Raw genomic sequence first — 24,571 nt, 5'->3', positions numbered from 1 at the left:
GCTTCGATACGTATCTCTTTCTTCCGCTGCGCCGGAATTTGATAAGCGGACATTGTGCGGTGGTCAATGAAACGCGATCGCGGATTTCCTGCACGCCCGACGGACGTCACGGGGATCCTCCTTGCGGAATCTTCTTGACGCTTCAATCATCGTTTTCATCCTCCGAGTAACAATTTTCATCCTCCGTATCCTTCTTCCTCTCGTAAGGAACTCGAGTGAAACGGAGTGGGGCTCAGTTTTAATTGATCGAGCGTTTCGATAGATTTTTCGAGATGAATTGTACTGAATTGTTTCAAAGGAATATTTGGTAATTGAATCGTGAATATTGGCGTTTGCATTGTCATTGCCAATTCAATGTCTAGTCTTCGAATAATTCTTCAGTGATAAAATAATGTTTGAAAATAATAAATGCATATTTATTATTTTCCAAGAAAACCACTCAATAGCCTGCAACTTCCACGATCTATTCGACGATCGATCCTTAAATTCCGAATATCAGAAATTTCGTATCAAATATAAATTCCCGGCGATCCTGTAAGACTCCGAAAGTTGTCCGTTTTTTCAATAACCGCAAATCCGGCGGCCCTTTACTATTTTTATCTACTGGAACTTCAAAATGAAGTTCCATGGAGTTGGAGTAAATCCTCGCCGTATAATTGCGTTCCCCGGCGATCGCTCGAGGATGGAAATTTCTCGCGGTCCACAGATCCCCGGAGTGGCGGTCCCCGGGTGTGATAACGTTGTCGCTTTGCAATAATAACAATGTCTCCGACGATGCGGCTCATCGGGATGAATGCGTGTAAATACGCGCGTCGTTTTACTCACGCCGATGGATTACTTCTTTCTCGTTCCTTCTTATCGCCGGATAAGATAACGCGGAACGATCGCGAATACTTTATCGAGCAACTTCCGGCGTTCCTTCTCCGTCCGCTGCTCGATATATCGCGGTTCACGGAATTGCGTGCAATATTATCTGGACCAATAGGCGATTCAATGTCCCCGACAGATCGTGCTGATCGTCTAATTATCCGAACGTAGCTGCGAACGACGGCAATGACCCATATTCTCAGTATTACAAATATACAAATACAATAATGCTATTCTAAAAGAATGAAATCTCGAACTCCTAAGAAGTCGACTAATTAACACTAGGTTTACGGAAGGCGCCAATGTGAATTTTATAAGCATTATTTGGTAAATGTTTCAATCGAATATGAATCCTAATTGTCTATTTCTACATCTACAATTTCCAAAATCTAAATCAACGAATATCAACTTCCCCAGGAACAATAGAATAAACTGTACAATAAATGCCCGTAAACCTAGTGTTAAACAAAAGAATTGCTTTTATCATCGATTTCAAAGTGAGCGTGCTAACAGTGTCTTCTAAATTCTTCGAAGAATGCACCGTGAATCATCGTTTTCCATTCAGCGAGCGATCAGACGTCACGCAGAAAACTGTAACATCGAATTTCCCGGTCCCCAGGCTAGAATGTCCATGTATTCCGTGGCCGCGCGCTCCGGCCACCAATTTTAGGGTGATTCGGACGCCATTGCTACGGCCCGCAATCTTCCCGAATGGATTCCAATTAAAACGACTGTCTGAGGGAGATACGTACGGCTTCGGCGTCGGCGACGGTTCAAAGGGGGGTTCAGGGATCGCCGGGCCGCTTTCATAACTGTTAATAGGAAACAATTGCCGTCTCGATTAAATTCCGCTGAACTATTACGGGCGTCCGTTGGCTGCTGGATAGCGAGCCGGCGCACAGTGCGGCTGCCTGTGGAGAAAACCCCGAAATTCGACTACTCGCATAACGAGAATTGAAGACTACTAATGTATCTCTAAGTAGTACCTGCTATTCATGATTCTCATTTGAGACATAATTTTCTGCAAATCGATTGCGTTTCTATGTTTATACAACGTTGGATCTACGTTGATTAACGTTTTGTAGATGAAGATTCTGTAAAGTATGCAAAACCTGTAGCTCGTCGAGTTACATATCGAATGCATAAACAATAATTTGAGTAGTTCATTCGTCTGTAACTTGGTATCCCAAATATTGAAGTCTGATCCAGAAAACTATCGATATTCGTCCAAGGATTAAAATGTTTAGTGTCTATTTTTATAGAACTGTCCACAGTGCTAATATTTCCATAGCGTCTATTTTCAGAGTTGCTCACTGTGTTGCACTGTTTTCATAGTATCTATTTTGATAGAGCTGCTCGCAGCACCATAGCATTATCACACGGTTGTCTGCCGCGCTCAATGGATAAGGCGCGTCCACTCTGTATTACGGTAATAATCAACTGGCCAACCGAAACGATTTCGCAGTCCTAGAGCAATGATTTGTCGCCCAGCCACCAGGAATCTCGCGATTCTCCGGACTAATGCTCGGCAAGCTCGAAATCGGGGTCGTGGTTGTTGAATGCACCAGCGAATATCGAATGGCCAGCCGAAGAGGCCGCGAGGACCATTATTACTGCTATTGCGCAGCGATCGCGCGGCTGCGCGAATTGATTCGAGCGGATAATACTATTCGTTTGTTCTATCGATGGACGATTTTGCGATCGGAATTGCGGCTGACAGTTTTCTACGCGCGCCATTGATGCGCTCGCCGCCGCGCCGCCATTGTTGAGACCGATGCCAGGGATCGCTGTCGAAAGACGCAACTTTGTTTCCGATGCTTGTTCGAATGAATCGTTGGCATACTTTATGTTGCTATGTAAATAACTGAACTGAGGGTTAAACAAACTTAAAGAATCTGTTGTTTCTTTAGGAATCTGACAAAACTTCTAAGAAACTAAAGAAATTTGTCTCAAGTTTCAAATTTTATTATAATATCAACCTTTACGGACGAATGTCGACATTTCGACATGACTTAACCCTTTGCACTCGGAAGTTTTTCCACTAAAAATATTTGAATATTTTCTGATGAGATAAACACGATATTTTGTGAACCTCGACGAAAAATCACACGTACATTGAGAAGCAAAGCTATTTTATTTCAATATTTCTCAAATTGATGCATTATACGGAGTATAATATGAAATATCAAATTTTATAGTTTTACTGTATGAAATCATGTGGTGAGTGAGATCACTGTATAGTTCTTCCTTTTTCTATTAATTAAGCAATTGATATATAGCTTCATCTTTGTCATCAATCTTCGTCCGCAAAGTTAATATAATTCCTCAGTTTTCTGCTTACAAATCGATTCATAAGAAATTCGATTTAATGATCCCATAAATTGCAGTTACATATGTGGTTCTGCAAGTAAATTAACCTGCCCGTGAATAATGAATATCAACAACAGCGAGCATTTTTTACGACCAGTATTTTTAATCGTGATATCCTTATTTACAAGTTATTTTATCGTTTGTCCGGCAGCGATGACTCTTCCCCAGCCCCGACTTCCGAGATCATTGACAGATTACTCTCGGCCTGCATTGATCCGTATTGTTTACTCGCCGGTGGTTAATTACTGTTGGTCCAGGATCTTGTTCGCGCGTTGATTACCCGCGCTGGTCGGCGTTCGTTGGTTTGTTAGTCGACGTTATACGCACGGACGGCGAAGTAATGTCTTCACGGTATTCTGATAGATATGGAATTGCTCGTCACCGATTGTTTGTACAATTTCCTCTTCGCGTTCCGTCCAGTAGCGTCCAATAATATTGCTCGTTACCTCCACAATCGATCCAATATTTGTTATCGAACCTCTACAAGCCAACACAATCGAAATAATCGCAGACCGGGGGCTCAATGTTAATTGATTTTGACATTCATCGCGGCTGATAACATCGCCTCGCGTCTTTTCCCCCTGAGTCGACAAAAGATTTCGAATTGAATGTAAAATTTATCCGACTTATCTACGCTATAAATAAGAATTGAATAATCGCCATAAAATCAACCAAGATTTTAAGTCGAATTTAATATTCACTGAATTTATTTACGTTATTATCATTGCACAGTGATCTAGCTGAATGTCACCGCAATGGGTAGCATTATTTATCATCGTTTAATCGAGTGAAGTATAGTAATTCGATTTGCTTGGTATTCAACGTGTTAATAACAGAAAAATAGTATTTAATTCGAACCCAAGATAATTAAGTGACATTTCATTCTCGTATCTCTCGCATCAGAACTTCCTCGCCAGTCAGACTCGATATTGTACGTCAAGGGGTTAATTGTGCGCGTGGTATGCGCGCGATTCGACCACAAACGTCCCTTTATTCCATAGAAACCGCTGCGAAATGATTTTCTCGTGAACCTCGCGGCGCGGCGTCTTTGGAACGGGCTTGAAAAATTCCTCTGGCATCGGAAATGGGTCAGCGTGTCCGCCGCGAGGCTGAGGTCGAGTTCCCGTCGCAGCCGTTGTGCATCTGCATTCTGCAGTGGCCGAAATCGCGACGCACGGGACCACAGTCGGGCCGAAGCAATCGATGATCTGGCGAGAGGCCGAGGCCTGCGTTACTTCCCTCAACGCACAACTCGGAACTGATAGCAGCGCTGCTTATCGCGGCCCTCTCCGCGATCCTCGCATCGCGTGGGACACTTCGATGTAAAGGTCGTTCGGGTCGGTCCCGATACGACGATCATTCTGTTTGTTGACACTGCGACAGACCTTGACGGTTCTCGACATTTCTCGAAGAAACGGATATTTGTAGGTTACATTCGCTCGAATTGACAAAACGTTTCCTTTGACATAATTTCATTTTCGATACTTCAAAGTTCATTTTTACTAGAACTGGCCGATTTCGAGTTGTTTCTCGATTATGAACATCTCGGAAGCATTAGATGTTTCAAATCATCTTGAAAATAAGCTTCACTTGAATCCTATGACGAATGTTCGTTTCCAGCAATAGGTTGAGCAATGAAATTGCATTCCCACTGATTCAGCGCAACGTTCATCAGCGAGACACCCGGAATAACGTGGGAGATATAATTTCATTCTCGATACTTCAAAGTTTATTTTTCCTAGAACTGGTCGATTTCGAGTGTTTCTCGATTATGGACATCTTGGAAACATTAGATGTTCGAAACCATCTTGAAAGTAAGCTTCACTTGAATCCTATGACGAATGTTCGTTTCCAGCAATAGGTTGAGCAATGAAATTGCATTCAGCGCAATGTTCATCAGCGAGACACCCGGAACAACGTCAACGTAGTTTCGTGGTAAAAATTCAATCATAGGCGAGGTTCCCACTCCTCTAATTTCCCCGAAGAATCACGCGCCGGCGTCCGAGTTGCATCTCCCAGCGCGAACGGGCAAATGAGCTGCATCGCGAGCCGGGCGAGGCAATCCCTCAAGCAGCTTACCCCTTTAGAATATTTCATAGCCGACTTATTGCGAGGCCACGGCCGAGCAGACTCGAGCCGTAACCACCGTCGTCGGATGAATATTAAGAGCCGGGGCAGGAAGTCTGCATCGTCTCGGATTTCGAAGGAGCCGGGCCACCGATAGAGGGCCGATTTAATCCGGCCGGAAACCGGTCTCTGACAAATCGGCCGGATTATATCCATTCATCAGGGAGGCCGGCTGCAGTCCGTTTGCGCGCGTTGCGCTCCAGCAACCCACATTTATCTCGTGCCAAGCCTGCGCTTTCGTATTTACGATGTGCACCCGAAAACCAGCCGGCCGCCGACGTCAGTCTCCGGGAATTTTTCCTACTTTCGAGCGGAGCGTGTCGCAATCGGACCGCAGACTGATGCTCGCTCGGTACCTCTGCGCAGCCGGAACCGTGACTATTTTCGATAGTCATGTCCGGTATGTATTAACCCGTTGCGGACGGACGTCGGGATCGAAGGTTCATGTTTGGAGTACCAAGTTACGAATGATTTAGTTATTCGAGGAGTAAGAAATTAGTGTACGGTTTCATTAGTCTATGATTGAAGCAATGAATGTTTAATTTAGTAGAATTTGAGGAAGGTTTCGTATACTTTTGGCAATTTTTGTCTGGGAAGGGTTAACCCTTTGCACTCGGGAGGTGACTCTCACTTGATTTTATACAGTAAGACTATAAAGTTTGATATTTGATATCGTATAATGCATTAATTTGAGAAATATTCAAGTATAGCTTTGTTCCTCAATGTATGTGAGTTAAAATATTTCTAGTGAAGAACTTCCGAGAGTAAAGCGTTAACCCTTGTATGTTGTACTATCCGGTATGTATACTTCAATTTAGCTATTACCGAATCAGCTTCTTCGATCGTTCCTCAAAGCTATACCTTTGCAGCAGTTGTAACAGAAATTAAGAATTGCTCGTTTTGACATACCTGGCAGTTGTAGTGTTAACGATCATCTTTGAGCACCCAGGAATCTCTCAGTGTTCCTCTCTAAAGCAAATGATGTCTTTTTGAGACTGCGATCCATTAGAATCCAATAGAACTTCAAGGCAAACTCTAAATCAGTTTCAACCCCTAATTCTTCGAAACAGATAATTCAAAACTTCCTACAAATACAAACCTCTAAACCCCACCTACACTCGGCCATCATTAAACCCTCTGAAGCCAGCGACAAAGCTAAAGACCCCAACGAACAAACTTCCCATTCACAGGCGTCGCCATCTCCCAACTCACGAACAAACCCAGCCAATAAACAGCAACATCCTATCAAAAGAAAACTGGCAACGAACGCGATGCACCCTGACGTAGACGAGAGGCACCCCGCAGCATCGTCCGCGTGTCAGCGTCAGAGGGTCTCGATCCGCGTCACCGGGTCTCTCGAGGAGCCTCTCTCGTTCCGACCGCGTGCATACGTCACCGGTTCGATCCCAGGGGCGTCGCGACGCCGGGCCGCGCCAAGGCTCGTTCCCAGAAAATTTCGACGATATCCGGTTCGCGCCGGTTCCCGCTGGCTCGCTTCCGATCTCCCGCCTGTGCGCCGTCCTACGTCCGCCGCGTCGGTCGTCGCCGGCGTCCCTTTTCGCGTTCCGCTTCAATCCGAGGGGATGAAAAAGAGGGGACACGGCGTCGTTGCGTAAGCGTCTGGACGCCGAGGCACCGTTGCGTCAGTCGTTCGAAAGCTACTAAGCATCGCGGTCCACACGAAAAGCGTCCGGGCCGAGAGAGAGCGAGAGAAATAGCCGGCGCCGAGGCAAACCGAAGCGTGAGTCCCTCGCCGCGCCGGGATTAAGGGCTCCGGCTCCCCGAGCGGGTCCTGCCGCCGCGGCCCTGGGTGAACCTCGTCAAGGTCGCCGCGTTCCTGCTCCGTGACCCCCGCGACATTCGCCCGGACCTTGGTCGCCGGGATATCTCAAGGTCAATGCCACCGGGAGACACCAACACCGCGCCACGCGCAGCCGCGGACGTCCGCTCGCTCTTCGGGATCGGGTTTTACGGCGCTCCGACCGTGCGGTTAAGGGAGGCAGAGATCGGACCGTCCTCTTCTGGCTTCCCCATGGCTCCTCGCTTTTGGATGAACCGGAATCGAGACGTTCCCTTCGATTCATCGATCTTGCGAACGAGATGTTAGCCAGTGGTTACGTAAGGATTCTCCTCGGTTGTTCAGGGTTATCGTGGGGGATGGTTTTCGGATCTCCATGGTACAGGGTGGGATTCCGTGGAGCAAGGGTGGTTTTTAAGCTGCAGTTTCGTGTGTTCGAGGGAGATACAGCGATGATGAGGTTACCGATGCACTTTGCCCACGTGGATTGTGGCGATATGTGTTGCTAGTGTAGCACTTATGTCGCAGGTGAAGTCGCTTGAAGTTTCGGTCGCTCGCATGAGCTTTGGGCAGTTTTTTGTGGGTGATGATGCATTGTGGAGTTTTATGGACTGTAGAATCTTTCTGTGATCGTTAAGGTGATTCCGAATTGTTTAGATATGTGCGATATGTGGGATGTTTTAGGGTAGTGCTGTTGTGGACCGAGAGGATTCTCTGGTTTCTTCTTGATGATTAGATTAGGAATTGTTTCTCGCCGTTCGTCGGATGCATCTGGTCGCGCTTCTTTTTAGACACCAGTGTTGGCAGCTGTTACCACATCTCCACTTTAACCAAGGCAACATTCACGCTTCTGCATTCTCGTATATACCAATACGTGCCTTCGAATCGATCTCGGAACTATTCTACCACTAATGCGCAAACTTTCTAGCACACCGTCCTCGGATAGTCTGTAGACTGCAGGTCTTTCTGAACTGATGTTACACTCGAACCCCTAACTTTTATTTATCTTCGCCACGTCATCGAATCTCTCCCCTAATCCCAGTTAACAACTATCTCTAAAAAATAGGAATTAGCAAAAATATGTACCTCAAACAGTCCTCACACTTCGCAAATTACCTCCAAAAAAGAATGAAGATTAAAACAACCTAAATTGCATTACCATAAACATCCACAATCCACTTAAAACACCAAAGGTATCAATACCCCTTCAAACCATTCGCGCAGATCAAAAGAAAGCGAGAACTTCGAGAATACAAAAATCTTCATTTCCATAGAAACCGCTGGTTCACAGCGCGAAAAAGGAGCAAAACTATCAATACCTAGATCTTCAAAGCGTTTCCCCGGATCAAAAGAAAACGGGTATCGCGAGAATACGAAAATCCTCATTTCCATAGGAACCGATGGTCCACTTAGCGCGGAGAGCGAGAGAAAAATAGAAACGCTCACTTTTTCAAGCTGCTCGCAGCCGATCGAAAGGGAGACACGTGTCGCGTCGGGCGCAAAACACCCCAGCGGCTGCCGCAGTGGATGCAACGGGTGGTCAGCTTTAAGGTGGCGCGTCACTTTCCAACCTCGAATTTTTCCCCGACCCGCTACCCTCGTTAAACGTTAGTGGCCGAGTTCGTCGCAATGACGCAGGTCCGCCGGGCGCTGCGAAATGTTTCCATTCTCCCAAACCCAGTGCTCGCGTGTGCACCGACGCGTACCGATAAAACCGATCCCTCCGGTCTCATTTGCTTAATATTTGCTCGACGATTACGCGTCGTCTTTCCGCGAAGGTGGAAAGGGAGAAACGGGATTCCCTTGTCGTTTCGATATTGCAGCCACGATCCGTCCTTTTTCCTTGTACCCGCGGCGACCGCGGTGTCGCGATCGTGACACGCGTTCGTACCACCTTCTTAATGAGACTCGCGGGAAAGGATTGCGATTGAAGGTTCGAGGAAACTCGCTGGGCAGCCGTTTATCTCGTGTCGCGTTTTTCCCGCACGTGGTCAAGGATAATCTGTAGTCTCGACGATCGGTTTCCTTAACACAGGAATTTTGAGCGTGTACTATTGTTCAATGGAATATTCGGTTTGGGAGTATTGCTGAATGTAATAAATTTGTAAATATTATTTAATGGAGTATACGTTTTCAAGTATTATTGCGTTAATATTTAATTTCGACATATTGTTTCGTGTAGTAAATTTCTAAATGTTGTTCAATAGAGTTTCATGTTTTAAGGTATTATTGCGTTAATATTCGATTTCGAAATATTGTTCCATGTAAATTTCTAATGTTATAATATTAAACTTCAACGTATTATTTCGAGTATTAAATTTCCAAATATTACTTGATATAGTATATTTAAATGGCGCTAGGTAATTATTGATTTCCTAGCGCAGTTATTATATTACAATATTGGTTACTTATATTATCAAATATCTTCGATATCAGTGTCCCTGCATTTTCTCCAAGCAATTCCTAAACCTCACTCGTCACTGTCCACCATGATAGTCAACGTATTAAAGATTCCATGGAAATCACTGCCAAGTTTCACAAACACACGTGTTTCCCTTCTGTCACCGGCAGTCAGTAGAATTTCTCTGGCAATTTCCGAAATCTTCGCAGGTACTTCCCAGTTCCCACGTTACATAATCGTTTATTTTAGTTGCAATTAAGAGGACGGCGGTCTGGGGAACCAGTTTCCGCAATTTTGCCATTGAGAATATTCAAATGAAGCTATCTTTGGGAAGCTAATTAGCGTCTTTAATATTCTCAGCCTCTAGGATTAGCATACATATCGATTTCTTCGGTTTATCTGCGATGCTCGTGTTCAGTTTAAGAATGATCGGTATGCTCCTTCGTCCGGTCTCTCGTTCGCGTTAACGGAATCGCTCGATAAGACGATTCTCGTGAGCGTAAATTGATACAGCGACGTTCTCTCACAGTCCAGCTCTCGGCATTATATAATTCGATTCTATCGGAAGTGGAATTTCGACACATTGTCGAAATGTTTTGACCGCTTGTTTTGTTTACATCGTCCAAGCGTTCCGAGAACTTCAAATTCCTCCCAGCAGTGCATACTTTAACGGTCCATTCATAAAATTTTACAAACGTGTTACGATAAGTAAGACGATTAATTTCCGAAGTTGCACGAAAGATGTAAACGGTCGTGAACTGTGTGACATTTTTAACGGACGTCGAGTTTAATTTTGGATAACGCACCGTCTAATTCACCGGTATCCCACGCAGCGATAAAAGAAAAAAAGTACTCGAGGAGGTCTCACATGGCTTTATCGATATAGTACTAGAACGTCTGCTGGTTATCTGTTCAATGATTATGCGTACCTCGTGACCGGCGAAGCGAGTGATCAGTAACAATTGTTTCAGTCGCTGAGCATAGTCGTTTCACGCTTCGAACGTGTCGATCGATTTGCATTCCATCGGAAATTCATTACTCCGATTCTAATACTCTGGTAATGTGTTTATAATCAGCGTTACAGCGATTGTAAAGGACAGAGTGAAACGAACGCTCGAAAGCTTCGAGATCATTGTCGGGGATTAAAGTCAACTCGACGCGAGATCTATAGATAATGACGCTAATTCCACCGAGTGGACTGTGTTGGGACAAAGTATATTTCATCCGCAATTCAACAATTACTTCCATGATCGCATTTACGCAGAACGCCGAGCACTCGAGACGCCTACTTAAATCAAATCCCTCGATTTCGATTCTCGATTGACTTTAAGTCTCGGAAATGATAATTCCGATGCACGCGTTGCTAGGGATACAAAAGCTATTCACGAAAACCTGCGGCAGTGTATTCAAGTTTACAAGCTGAACCGTCGCAGTTCAGAAATTACAATGCATCAAGACTTAAACAATCATAGCTTCCAAATGGAACTAGAGCATCGTTTCTTTTATTCCAAACGAAAGCAAACGCTGTCAATTGAATCTTAAACACTAATCGAATCTCCACGTTCGAACTCCCATTAAACTTTGCATCAATATTCAAATTAACCATTCGAATGCTCAGCATCAATATTCACACTCGCATTCTACGCGGAGAATCCAAAAACTCGATACTCAGACGGTATCGGTTGACTTAGAAAACTTTAATCAATAAGCTCCCAATCTCTCAATATTCTTAATTAAAACCATTATAACATTCTTCGTCAAATTCTACCCTACGATCCTGTGTATCAATAAAATTAGCTGAGCACTTGTTAAATTATGGAATAGTCCAAGAATTTTCGATCCGTCGAAATCAAAATCGATCCAGAGATTTCATCTCGATTTCGATTCATTCGAAGAAGCTACGGAGTCTGTCCTGCTGTATCAATAAAATTCGCTGAGCACTCAAACTGTCGAATAGTCCAAGAATCTTCGATCTGTCGAAATCAGAACGATCGATCCGAAGATTTCATCTCGATTCCGATTCATCCGAAGAGGAAGCCACGGAGTCTGTCCTCTGCCAGGATCCCAGGATACCTCGGAATCCGAGGATAGCACGAGGAGTCGCCGATCCGTTGAATAATTTATAATAATCCCGCGCGTGACGGTAATCGGACGCAGGGTTCAGTGTCACGAGCGGACCGATCGGCTACGAGGAAACCCAGCCGCATGTAAACTCCGGGAGCCGGCCTTATCTCGTTGATGTCACCTCGAGCGTATAAAAGACAGGCTCTTTCGACAGGTGGCTTCAGTAATTCGTACTCGCGAGAGGACGCCTGTACCGGGACGCCGATTCAGCACGCGTGTGCGCCGAAACCCACCCCCCCTGCACCCGACGTGTCGCTTTCTCACGTGCAGATCCTACAGATCGAGAGATCAAGCTCGTCCTCTGACTATTAGGTAGTAACATAAATCGGTTCGCTACGAGCAAGTCCTGAGAGTTTAACACTGAAACTACCGGGATAGTCGAATCTACCGATCTTGGAATGTTTAGTCTGCTAGCACTGAAATTGGGACGAGACTTTCGAAACGCTGTAACATGAATTTGTCTATTTAGATACAATAACTCATCTACTCAGAAAATACATTCTTCTAATTTTACAAACTTAGTAGATACTCCAGTTGCTCGGTAGTTTTAGTGTTAATTATCTGTACTCCCTCCGGAGAACGAAGCTTTTCAGCCAGTACTTAAAGCAATGGTTAAGAAATTGAACAAGCTACTTTTGATTAGTTTGGATCTAAGATTCACTTCACTGATAGAAATAGAATTGTAGATTGTTAATGTCAACGATCAGGGTCAATGATTTAAATCCAGGACTTATAGCTGCTTCCGGAAGCTAATGACAGAGAAACACGTTGAATCTATCCGAGCGTTTATGTTACAACCCAATAGAAGCTGACTAAGTCCAGATTCGAGTCCCGAGTTTCGGTCGACGAGTTTTCTCGAGTTCGCCAGCGGCGAGCCCTTCTGGTTGACGGTAGACAGCGTGGTCCCGTGCACGGCCGTTGGGAAACGCGTGCACTGTCAGCCCGCATAGTGACGCCCGGTGAAGTCGCGAGGGAGACTTATGAAGGGGTCCGTCAACGCACCGAGGCCCATCGTTGATCAGAACAGATATATTTGGGATAACGATTGGAAGCAGTAGACGCTGACAAGGTATGTGGTCCGGCCGTGTAGGATGCGTTGGATTGCAGTGTTCATTACGTAGTTTGGGATTTTTGTACCTTTGGGAATTAATGTATTTGATGTAGAACAGTCATGTCTGTGATAACGATTGGAAAAAATACAAGAAGGTGGTCCAGCTGTTTAGAAAACGTTGGATTGCAGTGTTCATTACGTAGTTTGGGATTTTTCTTTTGTCTCTTTGGGAGTTAATGTATTTGATATAGAACAGTCATGTCTGTGATAACTATTGGAAAGAATACAAGAAGGTATGTGGTCCAGCTGTGTAGAAAACGTTGGATCACAGCGAGTTTGTTATGCTATTAACTATTAATATGCTATTAACAAGTAAAATAGTTCCGCGACGAACAAGAACGTCGAGGTTGTTGTTCTTTCGAGCCGGTGTCGAGCAACGCTATCATCGTCATTACACCGAGTACCCGCGAGAAACACGCACGGTTCATTCTGCTCTAACAGGCAGAGTCAAGACTAGAACTAGCGACAGCTACTCTCGAGAGTTCGTCTCGAGTCAACAAGCGTCAGCTTGATATCAGAAACGGGATTCGCCGTACTACAAACGATCGTTGAATTCCTCAAAGAATCCATCATTAACCCTTTCCTGACGGATGTCGACATTTCAGATCGAATTTTCATAATCGAAAACATCAAGAGTTCAGTAGTTTCCTATTTCTCTATTGTTCTAGTAATTGGTATATAATCTAGCTTCATCTGTCGAATTCGAAAATTTACAAATTCGAATTCCTTATTCTCCTCCGTAAGTTCGAAATTCTGGTTTAATCGACGTTTAAAAAAGTATGAATATAATTTTTATCGTCACCGACGCTCACGTTTTTAGTGGCTGAAATTTAGCCGGCGTTCAGTGCGTTAATCAATCACTCAACGATGTTTCTCTTAATTGCAATTTGTATACAAACAATACCGCTTAATTGCCACTCCGATCAGTTGATCCGCACAGCTGAAATTTCCCCGATCGAAGAAAAAATCGGCGATGATTAAAGACAAATGAACAGATGCGTAATCCCCCGCGGCTGTTATCTCGGATCTCGATTGCTCGGATGATCGATCGTCTTCTTTGCCTCGTTTTAGGAAGCCTCGCTTTTATTAATATTTACGATACCTTCTTATCGAAGTGATTTAACCGATACATCATTCCCGATGTACTTTTTCTGCACTCGCGTTTTTTCCGTTTCGCGACTCGCGCCTGCTGACGTTTACGATTGCTAATGGATAGATGACTTCGTCGCGTGTGACTTTCACGTGCTTACCAACGAGCCGTTGATCCCGGTGACTTGTTCACTGACAACGACAGAACGCCGGTTGACTCGCAGGAACTGTCAAACGTGCACGTGCCGCTGGTGCAACAGGGGAGCCGGGTTCGCGGCGTTTTGACCTATCGCGCTCGGGTCAATTCGGTCGCCCTTACGATCGCGTCGATCCGGACGTTCTGATTGGATTCACTGGTACCGGTCTGACTATTCATACGATTCTACTCTAAACCTACTGTAGGGCTACTAAAATAAAATAAAATAAAAACTAAGTCCGTAGTCAGGTTAACCCTTTGCACTCAACAAGTTTTTCATTGGAAATATTCAACACTTTCTGATCAGACACTAACGACATTCTTTCGAACTGACTTGACGAGAACGAAACTATTTTCTTTGAATATTTTACATATCGATACATTGTACAAAGTTTAATATTAAATATCACATTTTACAATTTTGCTATGTCGAATCAATTGTCGACTGAGAGGCGCCTACTACTGAGTAGATTACAAAATCATTTGGAGTGTTAACATGTTTGTGACATTTGAGTGTGTGATGCAGTTTTGACGTTTCCTTTATGAGGAATAAAGTTCTCATCTGGTCTCTAATTAAACCAAAGTTGAGTAAAAAAGATAAAACAATTTTTGATATACATTAATTGTTATTTGTTTCAAAACAAATTTGTCCATTAACACGTACAAAATTTTGCATTGACTTAATACAATGTGAAGGAAGGTTTATAAGAATTTGAGAATATTGATGTATTTTAGTGGAGGCTAATTTTAATTATTTTTTATTTTATAAACATGAATTCCCTGCATTGAGTGATTAGTATTTAAACACCACAGTTGTCGAAACTACTTTGGAATGCTGACCTCAAAAATGAAACTCAGCAAAAATGCAATTTTGTGACGCGAAGTGCAAGTTCCGACCTAAAAATATTTAATCCTCCGTGGAATGATTGATTACGGTTTCGTGTAGCTTAAACCTCGCGTGTCACGATGATCGACGCGAATCGCCGAGCTTATCATAATCGAACCACGAGGCTCTTGCTCGCGGAACCCTACCGGCGTCTGCGTCGCGAATAATATTTACCTTCGGTTTGTAGTTTCAAGCGAGCTAGACGACACTCCCAGCATGCTATTTTAATTTCAAACTGACGTTTACTCGTCTCTACCTTCCCCTAGCGCACGGTAAATAAGAATATTACGTACACATCTTCCTCAAAAATTGTACTTCGAATGTCGAATGTCGAATCAAAATATTTAGTAATATTAGTAACTGTTATAGATCATTATATGTATCTAACAATAAATAATAACAGATAGTAACAATATATTCTCAGTTTCTTCAGACGTTCATTATAGTACTCAAATGAAACTATTTTCAAATTTCGAATATTCAATGGAAAATATCAATAATTGCTAAACAGAAAAATCGAAACGTAGTTCCAGTGTTAACTCTAATCATATCAATTACTGCTTTCGCATAACCATTCACGTGAATCGCGAAGGAAACAAAGGGAGCCTTTCTCAGGAATTTTTCCAAGAATTTTCCGCCACTCAACCCGTTGAATACACGTTCCATCTGCATCGAAGTCTCGGGATGAAAATTCAAAGGCACGGATCGGCCCGTGGCAGGGGGCGGTTGCGAGAGGGAAGCTCTTGGAGCCGTTGCCGGCCGTGCTCCGAAAATAATCATCGGCCGTGTATAATGTTTATTAAGCGCGGCTTGCAAACTGGCACAAGGTTCGGCCGGGATAGCCGTGTTCGTTGACCTACATGGACGGAATTCTCTCGCGGTTTCCCGCCGCGGCCCGCGTAAATCCGCGTATCCCGCCCGCCGACGTTTAATATCGCGAACAAAATGAAGCCTGACCGGGGTCTCCGTGGCGCGCTGTTAATATCGTTCGAAATAAAGCCCCCGTTGATCTCCATTGGCCGCGGAGACGCGAATTGGTAGCGCGCCAGGAATTTTCCAAACGCGGATGGACGTGTCCGCGACCTGTCAGCCGCCGGGAAAAAGTGTTTCTCGTCTGCTGAAACGAGATCCCCGGTGTCTGGAACTGAATTTCAACTTCTGTTCGGTAGACACTGTATTGTTGTTAATGTCTGTGGCATTTTGACCCGTTAACTGTGCTCCACGAGTATACACCGTCATTTTAACACGTTGAACGCCGGCTGAATTTCAGCTACGAAAAACGCGAGCGTCGGTGATTATACTGATACGATTTTAAACATCGATTAAACCAAAATTTCTAAGTTACGGAAGAGAATAAGGAACTCGATTTTGTAAATTTTACTTTGGATTTGTGTTACATAATTAAACGATAGACTAAAAATCACGCATTATCGCGGGGCCGGCGTTCAATGTGTTAAAACGCAAAATGGTACTAATTTCTTGGATCAATTATTCATTTTTCCAGATAAACATGTAATTCTTCGTTTTGCTTTAATTTTGCGGTAGAATGTAGTATAGATCATTTGCTCTGCTTTTCACGAGTATACACTTTATTATTTGATTTCAATGCGTGTTCAATGAGTGATTTTTCAAACTAAATTCCACAGTTAACTGGTTGAAATAGTTCTAGCAGTTCTACTTGATTTTTATGCGTCAAATTTGTATAATTATCATGTATCTGTAGGTTTGATTAAGATTTCCGGTGCATCAAGGCAAGTTTCAACTTTTACCGAGCTATATACTTCACTTTTACTATTGTTTATATTAGTTCTGATAGTTCTGGTTGCTTTATATGCGTCAAAGTTATTAATTATTATATATTTGCCGGTTTAATCGAGATCTCCGTTGGCTAGACACGGATTCCAACTTCCTGCGGGCTATCCGTTTCGTTCCTGTACTTGTTCGCGTTCTTTCTGGATAGTTCCGGTGTGTTCTTTGTATATTAAATTCGTACAACTATTGTATTCCTTCGTTTAGCGGAAGTTCGGAGCAATCTTCGTTGATAGGTATGCCCGCTATAACGCTGCCCCGACTGTTTCTCACTTTAGGTCTGAAGAACTTCGGTTATATTGGACTCGGTTATTAGGTTATTAAGCTTAACTCTGAACTTCTGGTTATTAGACTGCGGCCGTTCGTGCATTTATAGCATCTCGTGAGACTTGATCAACGTCTAATGGTATTTGTATTTATCGACGCTGTACAAGTCTCCGTTGGTTACCGCGCGGATAAATAAACCACATAGCGCGTTGAATCGTGAAGTTTACAAGTAGAACAAGCTACGTACCCTTCTCGTCGAGAGTTTGAAATTTAGTATTGATATTGTTACACAACACGCGTTTTGGCGACTAAAATCTAATTTATTAAAACGAGTACTGCAACTTTTCACTTCGTCTTCCCTAAATTATTCGAAACTTATATAAATGATATATAAAATAGAAGTTTTGATATATAAATGATACATAAAATAGAAGTTTTGATATACAAATGATATATAAAATAGATCATCATCATTTCTATATCATTTGGAATCACTCGAGTTCGTCGTTAACAAATTCTTCTCTATTCTCATCGATTCACGGAATGCTTCTAACCCTTTTCGTCAATTTGATCCACAAAGTACGTACTATTCCTAGATCATCAAACCTCGTTCGAATCGCGCGACACAGCATCACGACGAATCGAAGAATCATTTTACAAACACAACGAGGCTTCCGCTTTTCGAAAAGTAGAACAATGCTCCCGGCACTCGAATGATAACAAATTCTGACGACTGCAGGTGTCGGAGACAACGATCGACCCAGTACCAGACAGAAGTGACTCCGAAGTCAGATTTTCTGACAAATCTCGCGAGCATTCGATTGTTCACTGTTTACAGTCTATTCGAGAAACCTCCTTAACGATTTCCGAGTAGACCGCTTCGTCGGAGTGAACGTTCGACTCGCAGCGTAAACTCGAAGTGACAGCGGTACAAAGATACAACACTGTCAATTCCGAAGCGTCGCTCGTCTAATAAATTTCTGAAGGAAAGACGCACTGTTTTTTTCCACGATGACGGCAGCGTTCAAGGTTCCATTGCGGTTTTTATCTTGCTCTACGTCGGTCTGACGCAACGTTATTCACGTTATTTTCACGTTATTCCCGTTGCTCGCCCCTCCTTTCATTCTTGCTCTCGGCAGGGGATCAGCGGACCTCGAGCCGTTTCTGTTCCGTTATTCAGCCAATTGATGCGAACGCCCTATCGTGTGTCTTACAGCCTTTATCTGCCACGTGGATTCGCATGCACTTGGTACACAAGTCTCTCTCTCTTTCTCTGTCTTGTATATTTCTTGCGTTCCTTTTACACGTACTTCTCTATTTCTTCCTTTCATTTCCGCTGTTATTACCCCTTTTTATCTCTCCCTCTCTCTATATATTTCCCTGAACATCCTTTCCACGTGTATCCCTTTATTATTTTCTATTTCTTTTCTATTTCTTCCTTATATATTTCCTTCTTTCTTTTCATACTTCTCTTTCTTTCATTTCCGCTCTTATCATCTCTTCCCATCTCCTCCTCTCTTATATTCTATTTCGTCCTTTCCATTGTATTAAGGAATACACGTGATAAAGGTATTATCTCTCTACCTTCCTCTTATCTCTCTCCCTCTGTCTTTTCTTAAAGGTATTATTTCTTTCTCTTGTATATTTCTCTATCTCTTCCTTGCTCTTTTCCTTTCTTGTTATCTCTTATATCTCTCCTCCGCGTGTTTCCCTATTTCTCTTCGCACGCATTCCCCTGTATCTCTTTCACTATAATTTCCACATATCTCTCTCTGTCTCTCTCTGTTTCTCTTTTCTTATATATTTCGTTCTTTCTTTTCATACTTCTCTTTCTTTCATTTCCGCCCTTATCGTCTCTTCCCATCTCTTCCTCTCTTATATTCTATTTCGTCCTTACCACTGCATTAAGTAATACACGCGATAAAGATATTATCCTCTCTACCTTCCTCTTATCTCTTTTCCTCTTCTTATCTCTTCTATCTGTCCTCCGCATGTTTCCCTATTTCTCGTCGCATACATTCCCTTGTATCTCTTTCACTATACTTCCACATCTCTCTCTCTCTCTCTCTCTCTCTCTCTCTCTGCAACCCACCTCTCCCCTTTCTATTTTCACCTCCCCATTTCCTCCCGTCAGGGAGTCAAAGAACGAACCTCTAAGTCAACGCCCCTTTCCAACACTCTTCGAATTTCGATAAGTATGTAAAATGTCCGATTACGCAACGAGACGCGCAGCTCGCAGAACTTTTCGCCGACCGTTATCGGAACGGCAATAGTGATATAACCGATTACCAGATGATAGATTGCTAATTGGCGCCGTTTACTGGCCCCCTTTCCCCACCCCGGCCGACGCGCGGTGCCGAACGCTGATGTCAACGATTTCGATAAGTAGTTGCTTATCGGGCCGGCCAGACTGATATAGTAGGAAGATACGCGTGTTACGGCTGTCCTGTTCGATGTGGTCTCCTCTGATTTGCCCCCTCTCACACGGCAGGGGCGTGGAACCGTTTGTGTGTACGCCGGAGATTGCGAGCACGCGGTGGCCGTTTCGACGGGGATTTAAACAGTCGAGTGGGAAAGATCAAGGTTCGCTCGTTCGCTCGTCCAATGACTTCTGGTTTCCTCTGGGATGATACACAAGCGGCGCGGGGAACGCAACTGTTTGTTGTTGGATTGTTTAATACTAGACTTACGATTTGTTTCGCAACTGTGATCGATACAATTTGTCATTAATAATGTATTGGAGAAAGAGGAAAATTGTATGCACATTCTATGTCCGTCAACGGAAACATGATATTTCATTTGCATTCACAAGACTCGAGTAATATTTATTTTTGCTCAATTCTATTTACAATCTTCGTCACGTGCTTCACACGTTATTGCCAAGTGGTTAATACTAGACTTACGGGCGTTTATTGTAGACTTTCTTCTATTGTTCCTAGAAAACTCGTTTGTTTATAGGAATCGCGAAAATTGTAGCTTCGAAGCTGGAGTGTTGCAATGTATATTCGATGAAAAATCGATTTGAACTGTTAAATGTTTGAAATATTCTATATCTGGGATTGATGGGTTCTGTGATTAAGTATAATATAGTATAAAATATAAGCATATCATTAATTTCTATGTGAATATCTTTTTATATTGTGACACGAGTGAAGAAAAGCTTCGATGTAATTATCTATGAATTCATTAGAAGGTATTAACCTAGTTTCCTTTTCCAAATAGAACAATCGTTCGTTTAAAACTGCCACAGAATGACGAAGTTTTAAATAAAAGATTTTCCACCGATATCCCCGCGGATCAACGAAATTCCAAGCTAACCGTAATTTCCAGATTACTTAAATTCCGTTGTTAGCGAACGCGCGAGATAAACAGAACAGAGCGGAACGAGCGCGGCGCGAATAAATTAAACGACATCGGCACGCCAGATAAATTGTCCATCGAGCCGGGCCCTTGCGAAATCGTCCATGAACATGGGAATCAGAGCGGACATCGTCCACCCTAACGATCGCAAACAAATCGATCGGAGTTACGTATGAAATCCGAAAAAGCCTCGTGTTTGTCGGTGCTACGGATTAACTGCGAAATCTCGCGAATGGTACGATACCCAGGAAGAAAACCGTCGTTCGTCCTTTAACCCCTTGTCGTACAATGACGAGTGAGACTCGTGACGAACATTTCTAGATTAATTTAACAACAATCGATGTCAATTATTATATTGTAGGGCAGTTTATTAGAATTTAACAAGCAAATGTTACTCAGTTCCTTTGAGCAAATTAAACTTTATTCTCCTGTTGTCAATTATTATATTTTAGGGTAGTTCATTAGAATTTAACAAACAAATATTACTCAGTTCCTTTGAGCAAATTAAATTTTATTCTCCTGTTGTCAATTATTATATTGTAGGGTAGTTCATTAGAATTTAACAAGCAAATATTACTCAGTTCCTTTGAGAAAATTAAATTTTATTCTCCTGTTGTCAATTATTATATTGTAGGGTAGTTTCTTAGAATTTAACAAACAAATATTACTCAGTTCCTTTGAGCAAGTGAAATTCTATTTAGAATGTTCACCACGAGTCACAGATCATTGTAGTGCAAAGAGTTAACAGTGAAAAGCAGCGTTGCTTATGGGATGACCTAATAATAACCCTTCCTCGGTTCTCGCCGCGCGCGATCGCTGGTAGCGTATTGTTCAGCGTGGTCTTCCCGACGCTGAAGGTCGCCCGATAATTTTCGGCTGTACCGATACCGATACGATTGTGTATCTCGCACTTCTGTAGATCCGCGCGGCGCCTGCTTACGTAATTAACCCCATCGGATCGGCCGTGTGGCTTCGAGAAGTCCTCAGCCGATACGCTCGCGACAATGGTTCGACTCCTGCGGCGGGATCGATTAGATAAACGACCGGTCGCGTCGGGGCGCGATTCCTTGGTAGACAAAGGTGACCCAGAATTACCTCCGTCCGCATTTCGACCGAGACTGCTCCCGTTTCTGATTAGGAATTATGTTTTCGTTCAGGAAAAACTGGAGATAGAATGGAAAATCTAGATTAATTCCCAATTGCGAATAAAACTGAAGGCAGTAGTAATGTTAATATATTATTTACACATTTAATATCTTGCTTGAACCATGCAAAGGCTAATTCTCAGAACATCACTTCAAATTTTCTATTTTTCTTCTGAATTTCTGAAGAGAGGACATTTTAACAAGATTCAAACGAACGGTCCAAGTATCTAATTTCTTATATCAAAGCTGCTACATTTGTATATTACTATTATTATTATTATAAAAGATAGTAGATGGAGTAGAGTTGCAATGAAAGGAAGATTTCAGAAGTATTAACTTAAAGTTACAGTTTTAATCGCGTTTTCTATGTCACAACTCTAGTCTCACAGTTTCTAAACTTCAATACTCTTCTGCAAGATTCGGCGCCTCCAATCGAGTCTGTCAATCAATGACCGCGGATATCACTACTAGCGTACTATTGATTATTACTGATTATTTACACGCCTCTGAATCCCGAGCCACTCGTCGAATCGACCGATAATCCCGGCCACTCATTGTCACCGACAACGATCTTTGTTAGTTGTATCTTCACTCGTCATATCGCTCGAAACAGCGATTCAAAGTTTCGGAACGAGAAAAGAGCTGTTTGATTACAATAAATTGTAATTCAGACACGTCGATTCCGTGTCTTTCCTCGGGGCCGTGGAAATTGGGCAGCGATCGACGAGGCAGCTGTGGATTTTTCAAAGTCGCGAACCACGATTGAAAATCGCGCGGGATTGTTCGCCGCAGGGCGAGCTTTGGGGACTTCGTATCTTTCGAGATTTCGCCCCGGTCGTTTTATTTTCCATCGGTGTATCGATTACTCGAGTGCAGTTTATTGATTTCGCGATAGAACGCGCCGCTGGCGTGTCCTTTCTGATAATACGTTGCCCTTTTGCACGCTGTCGTTAAATAAATGCGACTGAATCGATTTTAATCAGTTAGTAGTATTATGGTACTAATTAATCTTTTGTAGATGAGGATTTGTCGGATGTTTGGAAATTATTTTTATAGAAAATTAGGATAGATATTGAATGATATAATATATAGAGAAATTTGCAGTATCTTTTATTGCTTGTATAATCAAATTCTTCGAGTGCCACGTTTTATTTTAAATATGTAAACTTGATTTGGTCAGTAGAATGACACTTGTTCTGATAGAGAGTTAATAGCTGTTAGTGGTCTAGTGATATTTAGTAATCATTTATGGTGACAGTGTATAGTGATGTTTAACTGTAATAGTAATCATTTCTGGCAACAGTTAATGTATAATAATATCTAATTGTTACCAGAAATGATTACTATTACAGTTAAATATCATTATACACTACCTGTCACCAGAAATGATAACTACTAAATATCACTATTTTTTAGTGATATTTATTTCTTCAATTACCACGAGGTACCACTAGATTGCTAACTGCAATTTATTAGGTGAATCACTCTAATGGAATGATTTTTGGAGAATTCCTCGGAGATCTTATTAAATAATGAAGCGTTCAGTTAAGTCGAGCGTAATTCGTAATCCACGTCGCTTCGAGTGTCTTCCGCAAGGTTCACCCGTCCGCCGGCTGATCGAAAATCCCCAGATGTTATCTCCCCCGAAGGAATCGGTCTCCTTTACCTGCTACGACGCGTTATCTGTCGAACACCGTCAGATAGAACGACACTCTAGAAAGATGATCCGACCTAGCAATTCCGGGGTGGTCGTGAGTCGATCACGAGAAATCCAGTCGGGCGACCGGAATCGAGTTTTAGTTTATTTTTCCTAGCGACGATCGAAATTCGGAAGAGATACATCCGACCTGCCCGTAAATATTCCGACGTTTACAACTTTGAACAATGTGAAATGTGTAGACAATCTGAGGAATCTTTAACAATCGAGTTATATCGTGTTCTCTTTTTTATAAGAATATTAGTGATTGATATTAAATAGTGAAAGAACTCTATGAAAGAAGAGTCTGAGTCATTGACGTTGACAATAAACAAATGTTCTCATATATTACAATCTTACGTAAATATATTAATATTCTCAATTATCAGTCATTACTATTTACCTTCATTATTCACGTACGATAGTATTATTACCAAAAATACACTTATTTTATTATAAAAAAAGATTGTCCAAGAGTAACAGAATGTTTCAAACTTCACCTGAAACTCGCAGATAATCATAAACATTATCAAGTAAATATTATCATTGGAGATAGCTTCTCAGCGAAGAATTTTGTCTTCGCATATTATATACAGATATGTACACAAATGTTGTTTATCAATAATTTTGTACGAAGTGGTAGATTCCAGAACAATCTGCACTTTGCACTCGAGAGGTGACTCTCAGTCACCACGTGATTCGATACAACAGAGCTATGAAGTTGAATATTCAATATTTCAAATGAAAGTTTGCATTGCTACGTGAAATATATAAATATAACACCGTTGCTTAATTTATCTATGAATTATCGTTAAATTAGTGTCAAGCAACATCACCTATATCTCGTCAGAAAATGTTGAATATTTCCATTGAGAAACTTTCGAGTGCAGTTAATTCTTCGAAGGGGATTCGGACGGTTCTAGTCAGACGCAGAGTCGAGCGTCGCGAAATCTGTTTCTCGCGAATCGGATGACGTTCTCCCATGGAAACCGAGTTTCCCCCTCGATCCCTCGACCCCGTCGACCCTCGGACTCGATGTCTCTCTGTTTCAACTCCATAAAAATCGAATGGCGCCGACGTTCGTCTAGCCGCTGCACTCGGAAACGTCGGCAGCTCGAAAATGCGCAAGAATGTCGAGCTGCAGATTGATCGACGACGCGATATATCAGCGTCTCATCGATCTCGCCGTATCTCGCGGCAATATCGCGGCGATTTCGAGCACGCGGACGGAATTTCCAACCGCGCGAGCTCAATCCCGACTTATTTTTGGCTCGAAGGGGGCACGGATCTACGCGAGGCCGACGCTTTTCAAACGGAGCGGTTTT

General features: G+C 42.7%; 1 protein-coding gene and 1 long non-coding RNA gene across 11 annotated transcripts in view; one reads left to right on the top strand and one right to left on the bottom strand.

The window, feature by feature from the left end:
- LOC116430081 (uncharacterized) overlaps positions 1-6,756 on the bottom strand; it is a 125,498-nt gene extending 118,742 nt beyond the window's left edge. For 3 of the 4 annotated variants that reach the window (XR_012998769.1, XR_012998770.1, XR_012998771.1), the window contains exons 1-2: positions 6,464-6,756; positions 6,274-6,333 (exon numbers count right to left, since the gene is read on the bottom strand). This is a non-coding gene — a long non-coding RNA (uncharacterized LOC116430081). Of the gene's footprint in view, positions 1-6,273; positions 6,386-6,463 lie in introns of all 4 variants that reach the window. The other variant, XR_012998772.1, reaches the window with a different exon arrangement.
- The window catches only part of Mdr49 (Multi drug resistance 49), a 142,588-nt gene that overhangs the window by 58,034 nt on the left and 59,983 nt on the right, over positions 1-24,571 (top strand). For 2 of the 7 annotated variants that reach the window (XM_031983745.2, XM_031983742.2), the window contains exons 1-3: positions 6,967-7,105; positions 11,842-11,999; positions 12,493-12,756. The exons of the other annotated variants lie outside the window; for them this stretch is intronic. The gene's annotated coding sequence lies outside the window, so the exon portion shown is untranslated. Of the gene's footprint in view, positions 1-6,966; positions 7,106-11,841; positions 12,000-12,492; positions 12,757-24,571 lie in introns of those variants that run through there. 7 annotated transcript variants of the gene reach the window in all.

The sequence above is a fragment of the Nomia melanderi genome, chromosome 6, assembly GCF_051020985.1.
Source record: "Nomia melanderi isolate GNS246 chromosome 6, iyNomMela1, whole genome shotgun sequence".
Lineage (NCBI taxonomy): Eukaryota > Metazoa > Arthropoda > Insecta > Hymenoptera > Halictidae > Nomia > Nomia melanderi.
Note: the sequence above shows the minus strand (reverse complement) of the source record. Positions and strands in the feature narration are given on the sequence as shown.